The following is a 19,907-nucleotide window of genomic DNA, read 5'->3' as shown; positions in this document are numbered from 1 at the left end:
TTTTCTGCTGATAGACATTTCCTTCTGTGCTTGTCAAATGGTAGGTTCATGGCTTAGTCAGGGACAAAGTTATTAAGGACATAAAACGCCATCTGGATGCTAATAAACATAAAACATAACCTTCAGATACACTGCTGCAGTGGCCAGACTGTCAGGCCCAGATTACCCTTTGTTTGTGTTTTTTTTTTTTTTTTTTTTGCTTTTGTTTTTTATTTTTTTCCTTTTTAGGGCCGCACCGTGGCACATGGAGATTCCCAGGCCAGAGATGGAATCAGAGCTACAGCTTCCGGCCTACACCACAGTCACAGCAATACAGGATCTGAGACACACCTGCGACCCACACCACAGCTCATAGCAACACCGGATCCTTAACCCACTGAGCGAGGTCAGGGATCAAACCCCGCAACCTCATGGTTACTATCAGATTTGTTTTCGATGTACCACAAGTGGAACTCCTATTTGTGTTTAAATCAGAGCCATGTTCAGAGCCTTTGCGGAGGCTGGCTTTAGAGGTTTCCCCTTGACTCAAATGCAAATATTCCATGAGGTGAACAAATTTCCTTTGTGCATCACAGCAAGTGTAGCTACAGTGCCTCTATGATTTATGTGTCATTTCAAAACTCTTCTTCCACGGTTTTCTTCGGAAATTTCCTAAAAGAGTAACTGCATTGACTTACAAAGTAAAAACTCCAAAATTCTACAGGGAACTTCATCTCACAGTATATAAACTTCCTTGTAGTGAAGTCTAAGAAAAAGGATTTTAACCAGAAAACCTGACCGCTAGTAAGTCCCTTAGAAAAAAACATCATCTTCAAACCAAAAAGACCATGTAAATACTAAGCTTCCATGCCTCAGCTGGTTGAAATCAAAATGTCAATATTTTTCCATATAAACTTGCAGTAATACAATCACCTGGTTTCTCTCAGGTGTGAGACAAAATGACTGAAATTGCCAACCACCTCTTTAAATTGTTGTGATTAAGGAATTTATGTTGATAAGTAATCGTACATTAAGGAGTTCCTGATATGGCTCAGTAGGTTAGGAACCCGACTAGTATCCATGAGGATGCGGGTTTGATCCCAGGCCTTGCTCAATGGGTTAAGGATCCAGCCACTGCCCCCAGCTGTGGCAAAAGTCACAGATGTGACTTGGATCCTGTGTTGCTGTGGCTATGGCCGGCAGCTGCAGCTGGATTTGACCCCTAGCCCAGGAACTTCATATGCCACAAGTATGGTCCTAAAAACAAACACATAAACAAAAAAAGTACATTGGATTATTAGGCAGTGGGGAACAGATTCTTGAATATTCTATAGAAAGACCTTCTCACAAAAGGAGGCAGATTATAGTCTGTTGCTTAGGCAGTACCTGATTGAGCCTTTGTTATTAGGAGCTACATGATAATTATGGCAGACACTGTGATGTCCCACCCAGGTTTGTTCCCCTCCAGCAATAAAGGACTTATTTTCCCAGCTGCTGGGAGTGTCCTTCCTAGACCATCAGCCATCAGCCAACTTCAGGAATTGCCTCAGCTGGTTGCATCCTCCAGATTGTGCCTCTTCCTGCAACATCACACACCCAGTGACTGATCAATATGGGGTGGGACGGGTGGGTGGTTATAAAAGCCCAGCCCTTTTGCCTTAACTTGGGTTAACTCTGAGGCACCATTTCATCTTCAGCATTTCCCTGAAAGTTGTTCTAGGTTTCCATGGAAACTGCATCCCTCTGCCTAATCCTACTTCCTTCCCTTCCACAGGGGTTGATCCCATGAGCATTCCCATAAAAACCCCTCAAGCACTCTTCTCTTCCTCAAGGCCTACTTCCTAGAGACTGGCCTACAATAATAATCTTCCTAGAGGACAAAAAGATGGCACTGTATCTGCTGGGATACCCTTTCCAAACTCCCTTGGCACCTGCCAAGTGAGAGATACATGTGCACTTGTTCTGCAGACGTGCCCCAGATGCTAGTCAGCACCGGAAGAGTTAAACAGATTTACTGACTAACAAGTAGGATTATTTTTAAAAGAAAAATCATAAAACACTATGAGCCATGCTATGCAAATTGCCCCGAAAGCGATGGCAGTAAAGGCTGACTACTCAGCAACATCAATCCATACCCACAGGCCTCTGCAATTAGTCTACCATGGTGAAATTGCAGCGACAGACACATGTTTCAATCTTCATGTCTGTGTAGCCTCAACATTGGAAAATTTCCTCTCTTCCTAAGTAAGAGGCATTTCATTAGATCAGAATGACAGCTATATAGTAAGAGTTTTAAAGCAAAAATGCAGATTACAAGTGGGAATGCTATGCAAAATGGTGATTAAATTAATTATGAGGTCTTTTTAAAATTTTCAAAGCCACATTATGTTAATATTCCCCAATAGATTAGGAATCTGAATGTTTTCCCTTCAAACACTAACAGTGTTAGGTGGGGTTATGTTGGCATCTAATGCTATTTGGTTATTAATATATTTTTTTTTACTTATTTTAGTAATCCTGTCTGAAGTTGATTGTGCTCATGAAGACACAGATTTATGCTAATGAGAGACAGAGGTCCCCAGAAATGTATTTTGCCTGCCAACAGCAACCCCGACCCTCTTCTCAAAGCATTTACCTTTTGGCACTGATCACAGGAACCTAGATGCCCCACTTTGAATATCAGATTCTCCCTTGCATACCTCTTCAGAGCTGGGTGGCCTCACTGCATTTACCAAAGTGGCTCAAGTAGGCGCAATGCTTGATAGATATTTTGCAATTAAAATGCTTTCCTATTTTCATGACAATTTTATGTGTGGCTCTGAAGCAGAGTAGTTGAATGCAAAATGCAGAGACATTGTCTATGTCTTCCTTTACTACAGAACCTCTCTCTCATCCCTGACAAAACTCTTTTCTCTGGGTTTTGGGATGTTGAGCTCTTGTAGCTCACATTTTGCCAAGTACCTCATATTTCCAGCTTCCTTTCCAGCTCTTTTCTTCCTCTGTTCTCTCACTACACAAGCCAGGCTCTCTGCCAGGAGCCACAGATTCAAAGATTAATAGCCTTTAATCCCTAGTCTCAACAAGAAAAAAGTCTTTTCTCTACAAAGGGAGACTCTTACATTTCTGGTCTCTTATATTTGCCTTGTACTCATTTAACAAGATATTTGTTGAGGATCTACAATATGCTACACTCTATTCTAAGAGCAAAAGCAACATAGGAAAAAAAGAAAAATCCTTCCCTCATGGAGCTTATATTTTTGGGGGGAACGGAATGGAGAAAGATGATATGCTAAACAGATAAGTTAAATACAAGATATATTATATGGTGGCAGAAGAGCAGAGCAGCTGAGAACAGACTCTGAAGCCAGACTTCCTGTATTCAAACACAACTCGACTGCTTACTATTGTTTCAAGTTAAGTACAGTTTCTCTATGCCTCGGTTCTCCCAACTGCACAATGGAAAGAACGTTAGTGTTTCCTTGCTAGTGTTATCAGAGGATTAAATGAATCAATATTTTAAAAAGTTAGAACAGTGACTGGTGCAATGAATTGCATGTAGTGTTTATTAAATTTAAAAAAACTAAAAATAAGTGCTATGAAGAAACAAAGCCAGGGTAGGGCATGGGCGGAGGAGGCTGAGACACAAGGTAGGGTTGTCAGGGAAGACCTTGAAGAGAAGGTGACCCTGGAATAGAACCGTAAAAGAATCGGGGCACAAGCCTTGCAGATCCCTTCAGGAAGAGGGGTCCAGAATGAAGGAACAGGTGATGCACAGGCTGTGAAACAGGAATTTGTGGGTGTGAGTGGCCAGGGCAGAAGCCCAATGTGGTTGGAAAAGTGAGAGAAGCCCAGAGTGGTAGAAGGTGTGTCACCTCCTAGGTGCCTCTATTACTACCTGACCTCTTGTTTCTAAACCAATTTCAAATCCTAAGCACATTTTTCTCTTAATTTCCAAAACACACTTAAGTCATAATCATTTTATTTCCCAGGGACCGCTACTATCAGGTACATTGTCTGCCTGTTCTAAAGATTTTCCATCGTTCTTTCTTTGAACACTGTAATACTACTGTACATTTCCAGGCTTCTGGACCCTCTCTCATCCCTTACTATTCTTCCAGGGTTATGAGCAGTAGGTCTGTGGTCAACATTGCTGAGAATCTGGGGATGTAATTTGTCTCAACTGTATGGCTTGAATTTGTTCAAAGTGGAGCTTAAGTGGGGAAGCATCCCCTCCAACCAGATGCATGCCTCTCTTGGGTCCTCTCTTTCAACTGCGTCTGTAGCGCCTTTTCCAGAGCTTTCTCTCAGCATTAACTCAAGCAGTTAGGATATCCTTTTTGTCTTCCTCTTTTTCAGAAAAAAATCTCAGTTAAGGGGATCTGAGGATCCTCCTGGCATCACTATCACAGTTGTGTTTATTTAACTTTTTCATATTGTTTTTGATTTTATGTTTTTCTTTTTAATCTTCATAACAATTCTTTAAAATGTGAAGCTATCAGACATTCCCTGGGTGGCCTTTTAATTTTCTTGTTTTATTTATTTTTTTCTTTTCTTTACGCTCAGATACCTTCAACTCAGTTTGCTTTAAAGATCACAGGAGACTGTATTGTCACATTATGTTTATTTAGGTTCTTCCAAACTTCCTGACCCATTTTCCTTTGAGGTGGTATCAGACAGCAAACATCCAACTTAAATTATTAACATGGACTGGATTTGGTGAAATGCAGAACTTCTCAAGGAAAGGGGGCAGCTACCACTCTGTTCTAGCTGATCAACTGACTGTTGCCAAGCCTGGCTACTTTTCAGAGAAGCTGAAAACCAGAAATTCTATATGCAAGTTGCATTAGTTTCCTAGGGCTGCATAGCTGAGTGACTTAAATGAGTAGCATAAACAATAGTTATTTGTTGCCTCTTTATTCTGGAGGCTAAGTCTGAGGGATGGTTGCTTCTGAGAACCATGGGAGAAAATATGCTCCAAACCTCTCCCCTAGCTTCTGGTGTCCAGACAATCGGCATTCCTTGTTTTACGGACAGCATCATCCTATTCTCTGCCTTCGTCTTCACACAGTGATACCCCTGTGTGTGTGTGTCTGTGTCCAAAATTCCCCTTTCTCAATGGCACTGGTCGTATTGGATTGGGAGTCCACTCTCCTCCAGCATGACATCATCTTAACTACTTACATTTACATTTGCAATGACAACTGCATCTATTTCCAAAGATCACATTCTTAGGTAATATAGGTTAGGACTTCAACATATGCATTTGGGGAGAAACTATTCAACTACTAACACAAGTTACTGATTTTAAAGTGTTAGTAATACTTTTCATTAAAACAAAAATTTTAAGACTTTTTTTTTTCTTTTTAGGGCCACATCCATGGCATAGGGAAGTTCCCAGGCTCTGGGTTGAATCAGAGCTGCAGCTGCTGGCCTACACTACAGCCATGACAATGCCAGATCCGAGCTATGTCTGCAACCTACACCATGGCTTACGCTGAACCACAATAGGAACTCCCTTTAAACAGACTTTTTAAAGGCAGTTTTAGGTTCATTGCAAAATTTAGAGAAAAGAACAGAAATTTTTTTTTTCCATATACCCTCTGCCCCCACACATGCAAAGCCTCCCCCGTTATTAACATCCCTCACCAGACTAGCACATTTGTTCAGTTGATGAACCCACTTTGACACACTGTAATCACCTAAAGTCTAGAGTTTAAATTAGGGTTCACTCTTGGTGTTGTACACTCTATAGTTTAGACAAATGTATAACAACATGTATCTATCATTATAGCATCATACAAAGTATTTTCACTGTCTAACTTACTTTTAATCCGTGAAGCAGTCCATGCAAAATGTACTTACATACCCAGTCCATAGGTCACAAGTTTATAACACTGGTTCAGTCTTTAGCCCTGGAATCTCAGCTGTTTCTGCTCTTAGGTGGTATGCAGTGGATTCCTGAAGGTTAAGCCATTTTTTTGACCAAGATCAGGATTACTTACTTTTATAAATGATAGATAACATCACTTGTAAAAGTGAATAATGTGCCACTAAGTTCCTATGGCACCTGTTTCCTAACCTGGTCTTCCAGACAGTTAATATGTATCAATATTATGTACAGAGAAGCCCTCAAGGTTATTCACTACAGTGCAAGCTTTTGTGGGGGCCTCCGAGGACTGAAGTCGTTTAATTGTAATGAACAGTATTTTTGTGCTTAAATTTTTTGAAGAGCGTTAGTAAATGAACCCAGATATTCCCAAACTGTGAATATTTAGTCAAACTTCATTCATACACATCTTATTCTGCATATTGTGTTATAAATAATTAAGATGGAGATAAAATTGTGAAATATTCAGGATGATTTTTGTTTACAAAATATCAATTTTTTAACCTTCCAGTGAATATAAAAATATGATGATATGGTGTGTATTTGTAAGAAAAAAAGGAACAAAATGAAATTTCACTGTGAATTAGGAAAAATGTTGAACTGAACACTTTAGGGTAACAGAGTTAAAAACTGTTATATTTTGAAAATCTATCACTTTACGAATTGAGAGATGAAAAATTTTAAAGTAGCTAATTATAACTATTAAAATTGCATGAGGAGTTTTTGTATTATCTATAAAAATTCAGCTTGCAGATTTTCACAAATGTCTATCTATCTCTAGAGTGAATAAAACTATGAATAGGAAATTCCCCTCACTCACTTTCTTTCTCTTGGAAGTTTATTGTGTATTTTCACAATAGACAGATTATGCTTTGCTCTAGACAAAAATTGAAATTATCTACAAAATACTACCCCCTGCTTTGTTTAGGGTCTTATATTTATAGGAGATGAATTACTTGGTTGTGTAGTTAATCTACCAGTTTTTGCTTTTACAGAATTAATAAATAATAATAATTTGCTCTTTTAGAAAGTCACAGTTATAATAACCATCTCATTAATTATTTCATCAAACTGGGCCTTCTTATATAATTCAGGTTCATATGGGCATGACCTCTTCACAAAGGTAAAACTCATGGTACAGAGAAGAGTTAAGGAAAGCAGGACTTTAGAAAGAGCTCACGTTGAAAGAACTGAAATATTCCTTTTTCAATAATGTAAAGGAGTGGAGAGGCTCTGAGGTAACAGGCATTTTCACACCAGGCACTGTGACTGCAAACACAGGATCTATATTCATAGTCATTTGCTCCTGTCAGCCAAATTGCTTGAACTTGAGCCCTTTTCTACTGCTCTTTAGGCCCTGGATCTAGTAATAGTACCAATTTGGATTCTCAGCTGCAAACAGTAGATATTAATTCTAGCATATTTATGCAGAATAAATAATTCACTGGAAGGATGACAGGAAGCCTTCTGAATTAATAGAAAATTGGATAACCACACTAAGAAAAAGAGAGAACCAGGGAGAACAGGCAGCAAGAATCTAGTCCATCCACACCACAGACACTGTCACTAGATGATGCAACAGGAATTACAGCCACTGAACTACTTACTAGTGATGTCACTGGCATTACAAGTAGAGCTCTCTTTCAAGCTTCAGGTCCCTTAACGTCTCTGTCACTATAGCCACTGGATTGGATAAATTTAGGCCAAATCCACACCCTTGCTCAAAAATTGCAAGAACTGCCTTACTTCAGTTTCTAAAAAGCAATGTGGAGCTTTATCTATCACTGCTTCTGGAATTGCCTCAGAAAGGAAATGTATTTAGGTTCTCGGTTGCTGAAGTTGTACAAATTCCACTAAGCTCCTCCCCTTTAGTTCTCCAATATTTATATATACCTTTCTTAAACTTGAAGCTCCAAAAATATAATACAACTACTTCTTCACAGTCTCCAAAAACACACAAGCCTCCTCTTCAAGGAAAGAAAACCCAAAATTTCATTAGCTAATGCTTTTATCAGCACAGGACTATGGAATGATATCCATTCTTGCTCTGGTTTTGCCACAATCCTGAAAGGATATTCATGTACAGATGTGATGGATTTTAGAGTTATCTGTCACCACAGCCTTGAAATTTCAATAATGAGAGGTAAAAAGAGGAATGAAAAGGGAAAATAGTTAAGATATATAAATGTCACAGCAAAGAGGTAAAGCAGGTTAAAGTTATGGTACGTCTTTCAATAGCTGGCCACAACAGTATCTATAGTATTTATAAGTTTCCCCCTTTCCATTTGACCTTCAACCTACACCTCAGCCAGTTGGGGTTCTTTATTCAGTGACATAACCTAAACCTTTATTTCTGAGGCATCTGTATCTTGATGTTCCTATTCATATGGCATTCCACTGAATTCAACCACTGGACCTACTTGTACAAAGAAGTATTGTATGAGAGTACATGTTTTGTTATTGTTAGTGGTTTTTTGTTTGTTTGCTTGCTTTTAGCATCTCTTTCCTTCCTATTTTTCCTGACTTGAAGATTTCAAAAAGGCTAAGTAGAAGTAGTCACTTCTAAATCAATGAAACCATTTTTATATCTCTTAATGGAAGCATTACTCCTTTAGATGATAAAACCTCTAAAAAGCAGAATCCAGAATTATAGAGCAGAGATGCAAACATTTTTCCAATGGGTAATTAGTTTTAATTATGAAAGGTGCCACCCCACTGCCATTCCTTTGGAGTTTGTGAAGAAAAAGCAACATATACTGGTTCAGATTATACATTAGTTCAGAGGATGCATAGAAACTTACAGGAAAGCAGTCCAACTTGGCAGAGTGATTGTCATCTGAGATCTTAACAGTGTCTTAAATGGCTATCTTGTTCTGTAAATGAAGCCAGGTGGAATTCTGTGGAGCCTTCCCAGGGACAGACATCCCCACTCTCCACACTGTGTCTGCACCTCTTATTTATAGAAAAACTTTAGCTTCCTAGGCCTTCCCTGAGTTCTAAAGAGTAAATTTAATCAGAGAAGCAAGGAATTGCAAAAACAAAGGAAAACAATTAAGCAAGACAAAGTAAGAATAGTTTAGCCATAAAATAAAGACCTTTAATTCATCCTCAAGGATAAATAATTGAGCCATGTCCTTGAGTATTTTTGCAGATACTGAAACCTCCACTGGGAGGAAGAGTTAACTGCAGGCTGACCATCAGCAGGTAGACCCAAGACAAGCTGGAATCAAAAGGTTAATGATTCAGATTCCTGAAACATCACCCTGTTACCTCACCATCAACCAATCAGGGAGCTGATCATATACCTTGTGACTCTCTCCTTCACACTGTCTTTAAAACCCTTCCCTGAAAGCCATCTGGGAGCTCAGGTCTTTTGACCATGAGCCACCCGTTCTTGCTTGGCCTTACAAGAAATGCTACACTTTACTTCCCTACAACCTAGTGTCAGTAGATTGGCTTCGCTTCACATCCTGTGAGCAGACCCATGGTCACCTGTTTAGGAAGGTAGGATATGTAAATTCAATAGAACCCAATAGAAATTAATCAGCTGCCTTACTTTTTTATTGAAAAGCAAGTTTCTTGGTTAGAAGAATCTAGGTGTGAAATATCTTAGTTGTATTTAAAACATTCAGTAATCCATGAAAGATGGGTTAATACACACATGGCAGGCAAGAAAAGCAAAACTGACTCTGTGTCTATTCCTGTAAGAAAATAATAGCTCAGTTTTCCAGGTAATTGTTTTATCCTTAGACAAGTCAGTCAATTGCTATTACTATTTCTACAGATAAATCAGGAACTCAGCAAAGAAGACTTAGTGTGATGCCAAGCAGTGCAGCTCTGTAAAGATGCCCTGCTTGCTCAGACCAGGAATGCTCTGCAAAGAGCTGATGTTGAAGGCTGGGGTGTGAAAGTAGAGCAGCCCTGTTTTGCCTATAGATTATTTGCTGGCCTTCTAGTGATTTGAGGTATAGCAAAATTAGTCATGTTCCCTTTATAAAAAAATTCAGATTATTTAATACATTTATTACCTTCCAGTATTCTAAGGAGATATGCTATTTGACATCATAGAAAGAAATGGTGGTCTTTTAGCTTAAAAAAGTGTTCTGTCTAGAAGCCACCAATTTTAAAATTAAAATAATTAAGGGAGTGAAAAAGAAGAATACCGCTGCTACCAAAAATGAAAGCTAGTAGACAAATGAGTGCCAGAATCAGGCATTTCAACCAAAGTAATGGATCAAGGAGGAGAAATGATCCCTCTTCACTTTTATAACATGTTCAGCTTTGCTCCATTAACAGCTTAGCTTATCCAGAAAAAGGGCAGAGGAACTCTCACCCACAAGAAACACTATCACCAGTTCGGTCTGACTCCATACAGAGAACTATGCTCTTATTGAAATTCTTTTAAATCCTGCTGATATATTCCCATCAAGTATGAAAATTGCAGTCCAATATGTTCTCCTTACAATTCTCTCCTATTTTTTTCTACATCCTTCAAGAGACAAGATCTAGGAAACAATGTGATGGAAAGCAAGGGTGGGTACCAAATAGCAGCAGGCTGTCTGATGAGAGTTGTAGTCACAAGTAAGTTTTTGTAATCAGGGGAAGGAGTCTCAGCTATCACACATTTTCAGAATTGTGATTTTTAATGTACTCTACTAGGTCAAGGTCTCAGAGAACCAGGGCGGGAGAGTAGGAAAGGATCCCACTTATCAGGATCATGAAAGAATTCCAAAAAGAAACATACATCTGGGAGTTCCCGTCATGGCACAGTGGTTAACGAATCCGACTAGGAACCATGAGGTTGCGGGTTCGGTCCCTGCCCTTGCTCAGTGGGTTAACGATCCGGCATTGCCGTGAGCTGTGGTGTAGGTTGCAGACGCGGCTCAGATCCCGCGTTGCTGTGGCTCTGGCGTAGGCCGGTGGCTACAGCTCCAATTCAACCCCTAGCCTGGGAACCTCCATGTGCCGCAGGAGCAGCCCAAGAAATAGCAACAACAACAAGACAAAAAGACAAAAGACAAAAAAAAAAAAAAAAAAAAAAAAAAAAAGAAAAAGAAAATAAAATTCTGAAGACTTAGAGCATGAGCAGATGTTTTGAAATTAGGAAAATAGTTTAGTCAGGTTAATTCATTCAACAAATATTTATTTTGTGCCTAGTATACCCAGGCATTGTTGGTCTCTGGAAGATTTGATTTAAAAAATATATAAATAATTCCAGCCCCCATAAAGGTTCAGTCTAGGTGGAGACATAGCCAAATAGACAGGCATTTATAATCTCATGTAGTAAATTTTGTAAAAGAGGAATTATAGACTGCTACAGAAAGACACAGAAAGAGCCCTTAATCCAAACTTGGGAGGTTCGAAGACTTGGTCAGAGATGAGGTCTTAGATAAAGTAGGGGTTAATTTGGCAAATGGCAAAAGAGGATAGATGCATAAGATGATAATGATTGGAAAACAAGGCATGCCAGTAGTTCGGGCTGGCTGGAGCATAGGTCATGTGGAGTGCAATGCGAGTAGACAGGGACAGGCTGGTGAGGGGACTGGGCATGTCAAGAGCAGAGGAGTCAGTCGAGAAGCCTGACTGGTGAGACATTAAAGAACAAAAACTTTGGGCTCAATATAAATACTTGTCTAAATAAATACTTGTCTAGGAGAGTAACCTGATCATTGAAACCATTGTTCTGCCACAGCATGGAGAATTATTTAGCAGTAGATAAAATGGAAACAGAGTCCAAGAAAGAGGAAATTGTCATCATAAGGAAAGATAATGGCCTCAAATAATATCTAGAGGATACTGACATGGAAAGAAATATCTGGAATTGACAATGAGCAAGTGTAAACAAAAATATTTGGCAATTATCTATCTGATGTGCATAATGAGAAAGGCAAATGAGTCAAGGATAACTTGGGCTTGTCTGGCTTGGGTAACTTCGTGGTGGAGATGCCATCTACTCTGACAGGGAGCAAATATAGATCAGATGAGTGGTGAGGGGGTGCTGAGTGAAATTTATGACATATTGAATTGGAATGTTCTGTGAAATATTTGAGTGGAAATGTCTAGAAGGTATTTGGAGATAGGAATCTGAAGTTTGGAGAGCTGGCCAGACAGGAGCTCTAAGTTCCAGTCGTCAGCACCCAGACCATAAGTGCGGACACTGGGCTGCCTCAGATCAGGCAGGGAGAGTATGTAGAGTGAGAATGGATGAAAGGAGCATCTTCATCTAGTAGGATGGAGATCTCCTTGGATGTATAGATGGGAAGAAGTAGAGATGAGGGCAGATATAAGTCAGGTTGTTGAATGCAAGTCTGAAATTTGATTGGATGGTTTGAATTATCTGTGGGAACTGGGAGGCCAGGTCATCACTGGGAATGTACTTCAGGGGGAACATGAGAGAGAGGAATGACAAGAAAACAGAAGAAATGTTAGAGAGTTGGGTTTGGAGTCCAGAAATTTATAGCCATTTCAGACTCTAGAGCAGAGGAAGCCCTCTGTCCTCCCAGTCAGAACACACAGTAGCCCTGTGTGTAGACTCAGAACACAAAGAGAGGACTGAGTGAGGAAAAGGGATGATGGAAATCAGGACTCACTCAAGCCAATTTATAAATTAAAGAACAAATGGAAACAAGAATATGTATTTTAACAGACAAAAAGTGTCCTGCCCTCTCCATTCTTTTTCAAAAGACAGCATGCTTGGATTGCAAGACAGATCAAGATAGTATTGTGTTGTTATTATTGCTGTTGTTTAAAAAAAAAAAAAAAAATTTAAAAGGATACAAGCATCTGGGAAGAAGACAAAAAGCAAAGCAGAGCAAAGCAAAACAAAACAAAAATGTTGGAGTTCCCGTCGTGGCTCAGTGGTTAACGAATCCGACTAGGAACCATGAGGTTGCAGGTTCGATCCCTGCCCTTGCTCAGTGGGTTAACGATCCGGCGTTGCCGTGAGCTGTGGTGTAGGTTGCAGACACGGCTCGGATCCCGCGTTGCTGTGGCTCTGGCATATGCCGGCGGCTACAGCTCCGATTCGACCCCTAGCCTGGAAACCTCCATATGCCGTGGGAGTGGCCCAAGAAATGGCAAAAAGACAAAAAAAAAAAAAAGTTTCTCTACGACATAAATAAAATCAGGTTGTTTTTGGACCCCTCTGTAATACTAAATGAGGAAAACAGAGGGTTTTTTTGGGGGGGAGTGACCAAAGGGAATTATTTTATACCTTTGTATTTATTATTAAAAAAACTTTATTACTCACAATATCAACTGAAGATATAAAAACCTTGAATAAACCATCCTCAGGGACTCTGTCCATCTTGCAATTCAACAAGGACCATCTTACTTGTCTGTTCACTGCTCATCTGCTCATGAATCTGGAGCAGTGATTCAATTTCTCATGTTGTTTTATGGGGGGGGAAGCATCCTTTCTTTTTTTTTTTTTTAGGCTTTTTGTTTTGCAGGTTTTTTAGCTGCACCTGCAGCATGTCAAATTTCCTGGACTAGGGATGGAACACGTGCCACAAGGAGCAACAACATCGGATCCTTAACCTGCTGATCCATGCGGGAACTCCAGCTCCATCTTTTCTCAATAATCATCTTCTGGGTTCTGTAAGTGGGCAAAGTCCTGGAAGACTTGTTCCAGCATTAACTGACTGTAGAAATAGTCTTCTAAATTGAATTGTTCTTTAGCTTCCTCCAAAATATCTATACCTTTCCCCAGCCATTGTTCATGCTGGGGATGTTGCAGTTAAGGATCCTCTGATTTTCTGCTGTAATATAATGCCAATACATTACGCAGAAGTCTCAACAATTGTTTTTTTGTATAGGTAAAATTTTTTTGTATAGTCTTCAAGGAGAGCCACTGGGGACAATATCCTCAGAATTCTTTATCCAAATTCTTGTGAATCAATATCCTCTAAATTCTTTGTGAATTTTAGTCTTTTTTTTTTTTTTTTTTTTTTTTTTTTGGAACACACCCGTGGCATATGGAAGTCCCAGGCTAGGGGGTCAAATCAGAGCTATAGCTGCCAGCCTACACCACAGCAACAGCAACATGGGATCCAAGCCATGTTGGCAACCTATATATACCACAGCTCACGGCAATTGCTACATCCTTAACCCACTGGGCAAGGCCAGGGATCAAACTCAAGTCCTCATTGATTCTAGTCCAGTTCATTCCCACTGAGTCACCATAGGAATTCCCATGAATTTTATTCTTGAAGGTAATTTTGGCTGTGTGTAAAAACTTTGGCTTGCATTTTTCTTAGCATAAAATGTTTTGTCACAAAGTCTGAGATCAATCTAACTTTCTTTCCCTTGTCTTTTTATCTAGATATCCAAAAGTCCTTCACCATTTGTTTTTAAAGTATAATAGTTATACTGGAATATTTTGTGGTGTTGACAATATTAGGTCAGTTTTTCAGGCTGTCCTTTCAATAAGTAGGTTTGGCTTATCTCGGGAAAATTTCTTTTTTTTTTTATTTTTATTTTTTTGTCTTTTTGCTATTTCTTGGGCCGCTCCCGCAGCATATGGAGGTTCCCAGGCTAGGGGTCGAATCGGAACTGTAGCCACCAGCCTACGCAAGAGCCACTGCAACGCGGGATCCGAGCCGTGTCTGCAACCTACACCACAGCTCAGGGCAACCCCAGATCGTTAACCCACTGAGCAAGGCCAGGGACCGAGCCGGCAACCTCATGGTTCCTAGTCGGAGTCGTTAACCACTGCACCACGACGGGAACTCCTCCGGGAAATTTTCTTGAATGTTAGTCTTTAGTATTTGTTCTATTCTATGATTTTTCTTTTCTTCTTTGTGGACTATGTTCATAGATGCATTGGATTGTCCTTGCCTTCTTGAATGTTGGTCTCCTTTTTTGTTTGTTTGATGGTTTTTCTCCTTTCCAGTCTCCATTTCTCTTGTACTTTCTATGCTGTCTATTCATACTTGATAGGTAAGTATTTCTAAAATGTTTACTTAAAAAATCATCTCCAATACCATTGACTATCTTTGTATTTAATCTGTATTAAAAGCTTGTATTTAATCTTTAAAGGCAAAATAAAGGTAAATCTTTGACCATATGAAGGCTTAAGTAATTTAATACCCATGTTCTTTTGTTGGAAAGAAATTTTTGAGGATCTATTCAATAAAGAAAATAAAAATTTTGAGAATACTGTATTCCTAGAAGAAGAAGTAGGATGGAGGAAATTACAACTGGGAAGCAATCACTTAAATAATCCAGTATACAGATATAAAAGGAAAAAAAAAAAACTATTGTAAAAGTAATAATAAACACAAGGAACAGCAAAGGGACAAACATGAAGATATTAAAAAAGGACTTCAAAATCATAAAGTGTAAGGAAGGAAAGTAAGAAAATCTAGACTTCATCTTAGAATGTGTTTGAGCCTGTATGACTATCAGGTAAAGCAAACATATACCAAGGGGTTAACATACTTGAAAAAACAGGGGAACTACAAATCAAAACCAAACATTACATTCACAAAAACTAAAAAAGAGAGGACAGCAACAAGCATAAAATAAAAGGAAATCACCCAACAACAAAAAAGAAACAAAGGAGAAATATAGAATCAACTGGAAAACAAGGTATAAAATGGCAATAAGAACATATTTATCAATAATTACCTTAAATATCAATAGACTGAATGCTCCAATCTGCCACATAGAGTGGCAGATTGGATAAAAAAGCAAGAGCCTGTAATATGCTGTCTACAAGAGACTCAACTTAGGACAAAGGACATATATAGATTGAAAGGGGATGGGAAAAGATATTTCATGCCAATGAACAAGAAAGGAAAGCAGGAGTTGCAATACTCATATCAGACAAAATAGACTTTAATATGAAGGCCATAAAGACAAAGAAGGACACTATGTAATGATAAACGGATCCATTCAAGAAGATGATTATCACAATCATCAATATATATGCTCCTAATATAGGAGCACCCAAATACATACAACGAATACTAACAGACATAAAAGGAAAAATAGATGGAAACACAATAATAGTAGGAGACATTAACACCCCACTTACATCAATGGACAGATCCTCTAGACAGAAAATCAGTAAGGCAACAGAGGTCCTAAATGACACATGGAAAAGCTAGACTTAATTGACATTTTCAGGACATTACAGCCAAAAAAAAAAAAAAAATCAGAATATACATTCTTTTCAAGTGCACATGGAACATTCTTAAGATTGACCACATACTGGGGCACAAAAATAACCTCAACAAATTTAAGAATATAGAAATTATTTCAAGTATCTTCTCTGACCACAATGGCATGAAACTAGAAATCAACCAACGGAAAAGAAATGAGAAAAAAACTGACTACATGGAGAGTAAACAACATGCTACTAAAAAACCATTGGGTCATTGAGGAAATCAAAAGAGAAATTAAAAAATACCTTGAGACAAATGACAATGAAAACACAACCATTCAAAATCTATGGGATGCTGCAAAAGCAGTGCTTAGAAGTACATATAATACAGGCCTTCTTCAAAAAAGTGGAAAAATATCAAATTGGCAACTTACCCCACAACCTAAAAGAATTACAAAAAGAAAAAACAAAACCTAAACTCAGCAGAAGGAAGGAAATCACAACGATCACAGAGAAAATCAATAAGATAGAGATTCAAAAAAAATAGGAAAAAAATCAATAAAACCAAGAGCTGGTTCTTTGAAAGGGTAAACAAAACTGACAAACCTCTGGCAGAATCACCATAAGGAGGAGAGCAAGAACTCAAGTAAACAAAATAAGAAATGAAAAATCTTGATACTGCAGAAATACAAAAAAAAAAAAAATCCATAAGAATACTATGAACAATTACATGCCAAAAAATTTGACGACCTAGAAGAAATGGACCACTTTCTAGAGACTTAGAGCCCACCAATACTGAATCAAGAAGAAATAGATCAACTGAACACACTGATCACTAGAAATGAAATTGAATATGTTATAAAAACACTCCCTACAAACAAAAGTCCAGGACCCAGATGGCTTCACAGGCGAATTCTAAAAAAAAAAAAGCATAGAAAGAAGAACTTAGACCCATCCTTCTTAAAATTTTCCAAAAGGCTGAAGAGGAAGGAACATTCCCAAAGACATTCTATGAAGCCACCATCATCTTACAAAACCAGACAAAAATACTACCAAAGAGGAAATATTTTTGATGAATATAGATGCAAACATGATTGACAAAATTTTAGCCAACCAAATCCAGCAACATATAAAAAAGATCATATACCATGACCAAGTGGGATTAATCCCAGGTTCACAAGGATGGTTCAACATACACAAATCAATTAATCAACACCATACACCACATTAACAAAAGAAAAGTCAAAAACCACATGATCATCTCAAATAGATTTGGAAAAAGCATTTGACAAAGTCCAACATCCATTCATGATAAAAACTCTTACCAAAGTGGGTATGGTGAGGACATACCTTAGCATAATCAAAGCCATTTATGACAAACCCACAGTGAATATAATATTCAATGGAGAAAAGTTGAAAGCCTTCCCACTAAAATCTGGAACAAGACAAGGATGCCCACTCTCACCACTTTTATTCAACAGTATTGGCAGTCCAAGCCTCAGCAATCAGACAAACAAAAGAAATAAAAAGTATCCAAATTGGAGAACAGGTAAAAAGTCACTCTATGCACTCTATTCTTTATACAGTATCAGTTGGCCTCCACTCCACACAAAAACTACTGAAACTGATTGATGAATTCAGCAAAGTAGCAGGATACAAGATTAATATTTAGAAATTGGTTGCATTTCTGTATACTAATAATGAAATATTAGAAAAGGAATATAAAAATATAGTGCCTTTTAAAATTGCACCCCAACAATTAAATACCAAAGAACAATCCTGACTAAAGAGGTGAAAGACATATGCTGAGAACTATAAAACATTAATCAAGGAAATTAAAAAGGATTCTAAGAAATGGGAAGATATTCCATTCTCCTGAATTTGAAGAATTAATATCACTAAAATGCCCATACTACACAAAACAATCTACATATTTGATATAATCCCTATCAAATTACCCATGAGATTTTTCATAGAACTAGAACAAACAATCCAAAAATGTATATGGAACCATAAAAGCCCCAGAATTGCCAAAGCAATTCCAAAGAAAACAAACAAAGCAGGAGGCATAACTGTCCCAGACTTCAGGAAATATTACAAAGCTATAGTAATCACAATGGTGTGGTACTGGTACCAAAAGATACATACAGACCAATGGAAAAGAATAGAGAACCAGAAATAAACCCAGACACTTATGGTCAATTAATCTTCAAAAAATGAGGGTACCAATACCACACTGTTTTGATGACTGTGGCTTTGTAGTATTTCTTCAAGTCTGGGAGAGTTATGCCTCCTGCTTGGTTTTTGTTTCTCAGGATTGCTTTGGCGATTCTGGGTCTTTTGTGGTTCCATATAAATGTTTGGATTGTTTGTTCTAGTTCTGTGAAAAATGTCATGGTTAATCTGATAGGGATTGCATTGAATCTGTAGATTGCTTTGGGTAGTATGGCCATTTTTACAATATTGATTTTCCCAATCCAGGAACATGGAATATCTTTCCATTTCTTTACATCTTCTTTGATTTCTTTGATTAAAGTTTTATAGTTCTCGGCATATAGGTCCTTTACCTCCTTGGTCAGGTGTATTCCGAGGTATTTGATTTTGTGAGGTACAATTTTAAAAGGTATCGTATTTTTGTATTCCTTTTCTAATGTTTCATTGCTGGTATACAGAAATGCAACTGACTTCTGAATGTTAATCTTATATCCTGCTACTTTGCTGAATTTATTAATCAGTTCAAGGAGTTTTGGGGTGGAGTCCTTAGGGTTTTCTAGGTATAGTATCATATCATCTGCATACAGTGACAGTTTGATCTCTTCTCTTCCTATATGGATACCTTTTATTTCTTTTGTTTGTCTAATTGCTGTGGCTAAGACTTCCAAAACTATGTTGAAGAGCAGTGGTGAGAGTGGGCATCCCTGTCTTGTTCCAGATTTGAGTGAGAAGGCTTTCAGTTTTTCCCCATTGAGTATTATATTTGCTGTGGGTTTATCATAAATGGCTTTGATTATATTCAGGAATGTTCCCTCTATACCCACTTTGGCGAGGGTCTTGATCATGAATGGATGTTGAACTTTGTCAAGTGCTTTTTCTGCGTCTATTGAGATGATCAGACAGACCAATGGAACAGAATAGAGAATCCGGAAATAAACCCGGACACCTATGGTCAATTAATCTTTGACAAGGGAGGCAAGAACATAAAATGGGAAAAAGAAAGTCTATTCAGCAAGCATTGCTGGGAAACCTGGACAGCTGCATGCAAAGCAATGAAACTAGAACACACCCTCACACCATGCACAAAAATAAACTCAAAATGGCTGAAAGACTTAAATATACGACAGGACACCATCAAACTCCGAGAAGAAAACATAGGCAAAACACTCTCTGACATCAACATCATGAATATTTTCTCAGGTCAGTCTCCCAAAGCAATAGAAATGAGAGCAAAAATAAACCAATGGGACCTCATCAAACTGAAAAGCTTTTGCACAGCAAAGGAAACCAAAAAGAAAACAAAAAGACAACTTACACAATGGGAGAAAACAGTTTCAAATGATGCAACTGACAAGGGCTTAATCTCTAGAATATATAAGCAACTTATATAACTCAACAGCAAAAAAACCAATCAATCAATGGAAAAATCGGCAAAAGACCTGAATAGACATTTCTCCAAAGAAGATATACAGATGGCCAACAAACACATGAAAAAATGCTCAACATCGCTGATTATAAGAGAAATGCAAATCAAAACTACCATGAGATACCACCTCACACCAGTCAGAATGGCCATCATTAATAAATCCACAAATAACAAGTGCTGGAGGGGCTGTGGAGAAAAGGGAACCCTCCTGCACTGCTGGTGGGAATGTAAACTGGTACAGCCACTATGGAGAACAGTTTGGAGATACCTTAGATATCTATACATAGAACTTC

General features: G+C 38.3%; 1 protein-coding gene across 32 annotated transcripts in view; it reads right to left on the bottom strand.

The window, feature by feature from the left end:
- PLCL1 (phospholipase C like 1 (inactive)) overlaps window positions 1–19,907 on the bottom strand; it is a 958,345-nt gene that overhangs the window by 176,344 nt on the left and 762,094 nt on the right. For 3 of the 32 annotated variants that reach the window (XR_014830028.1, XR_014830040.1, XR_014830037.1), the window contains one exon: window positions 4,416–5,937. The exons of 28 other annotated variants lie outside the window; for them this stretch is intronic. The gene's annotated coding sequence lies outside the window, so the exon portion shown is untranslated. Of the gene's footprint in view, window positions 1–4,415; window positions 5,938–19,907 lie in introns of those variants that run through there. One more of the 32 variants, XR_014830033.1, reaches the window with a different exon arrangement.

This window comes from Sus scrofa, chromosome 15, assembly GCF_054392235.1.
Source record: "Sus scrofa isolate SSC_HxYL_T2T_F1_AM1 chromosome 15, Sscrofa_HxYL_maternal_Yorkshire_Landrace_v2.0, whole genome shotgun sequence".
Classification (NCBI taxonomy): Eukaryota; Metazoa; Chordata; class Mammalia; order Artiodactyla; family Suidae; genus Sus; species Sus scrofa.
This window is presented reverse-complemented; position numbering and strand designations above follow the sequence as displayed.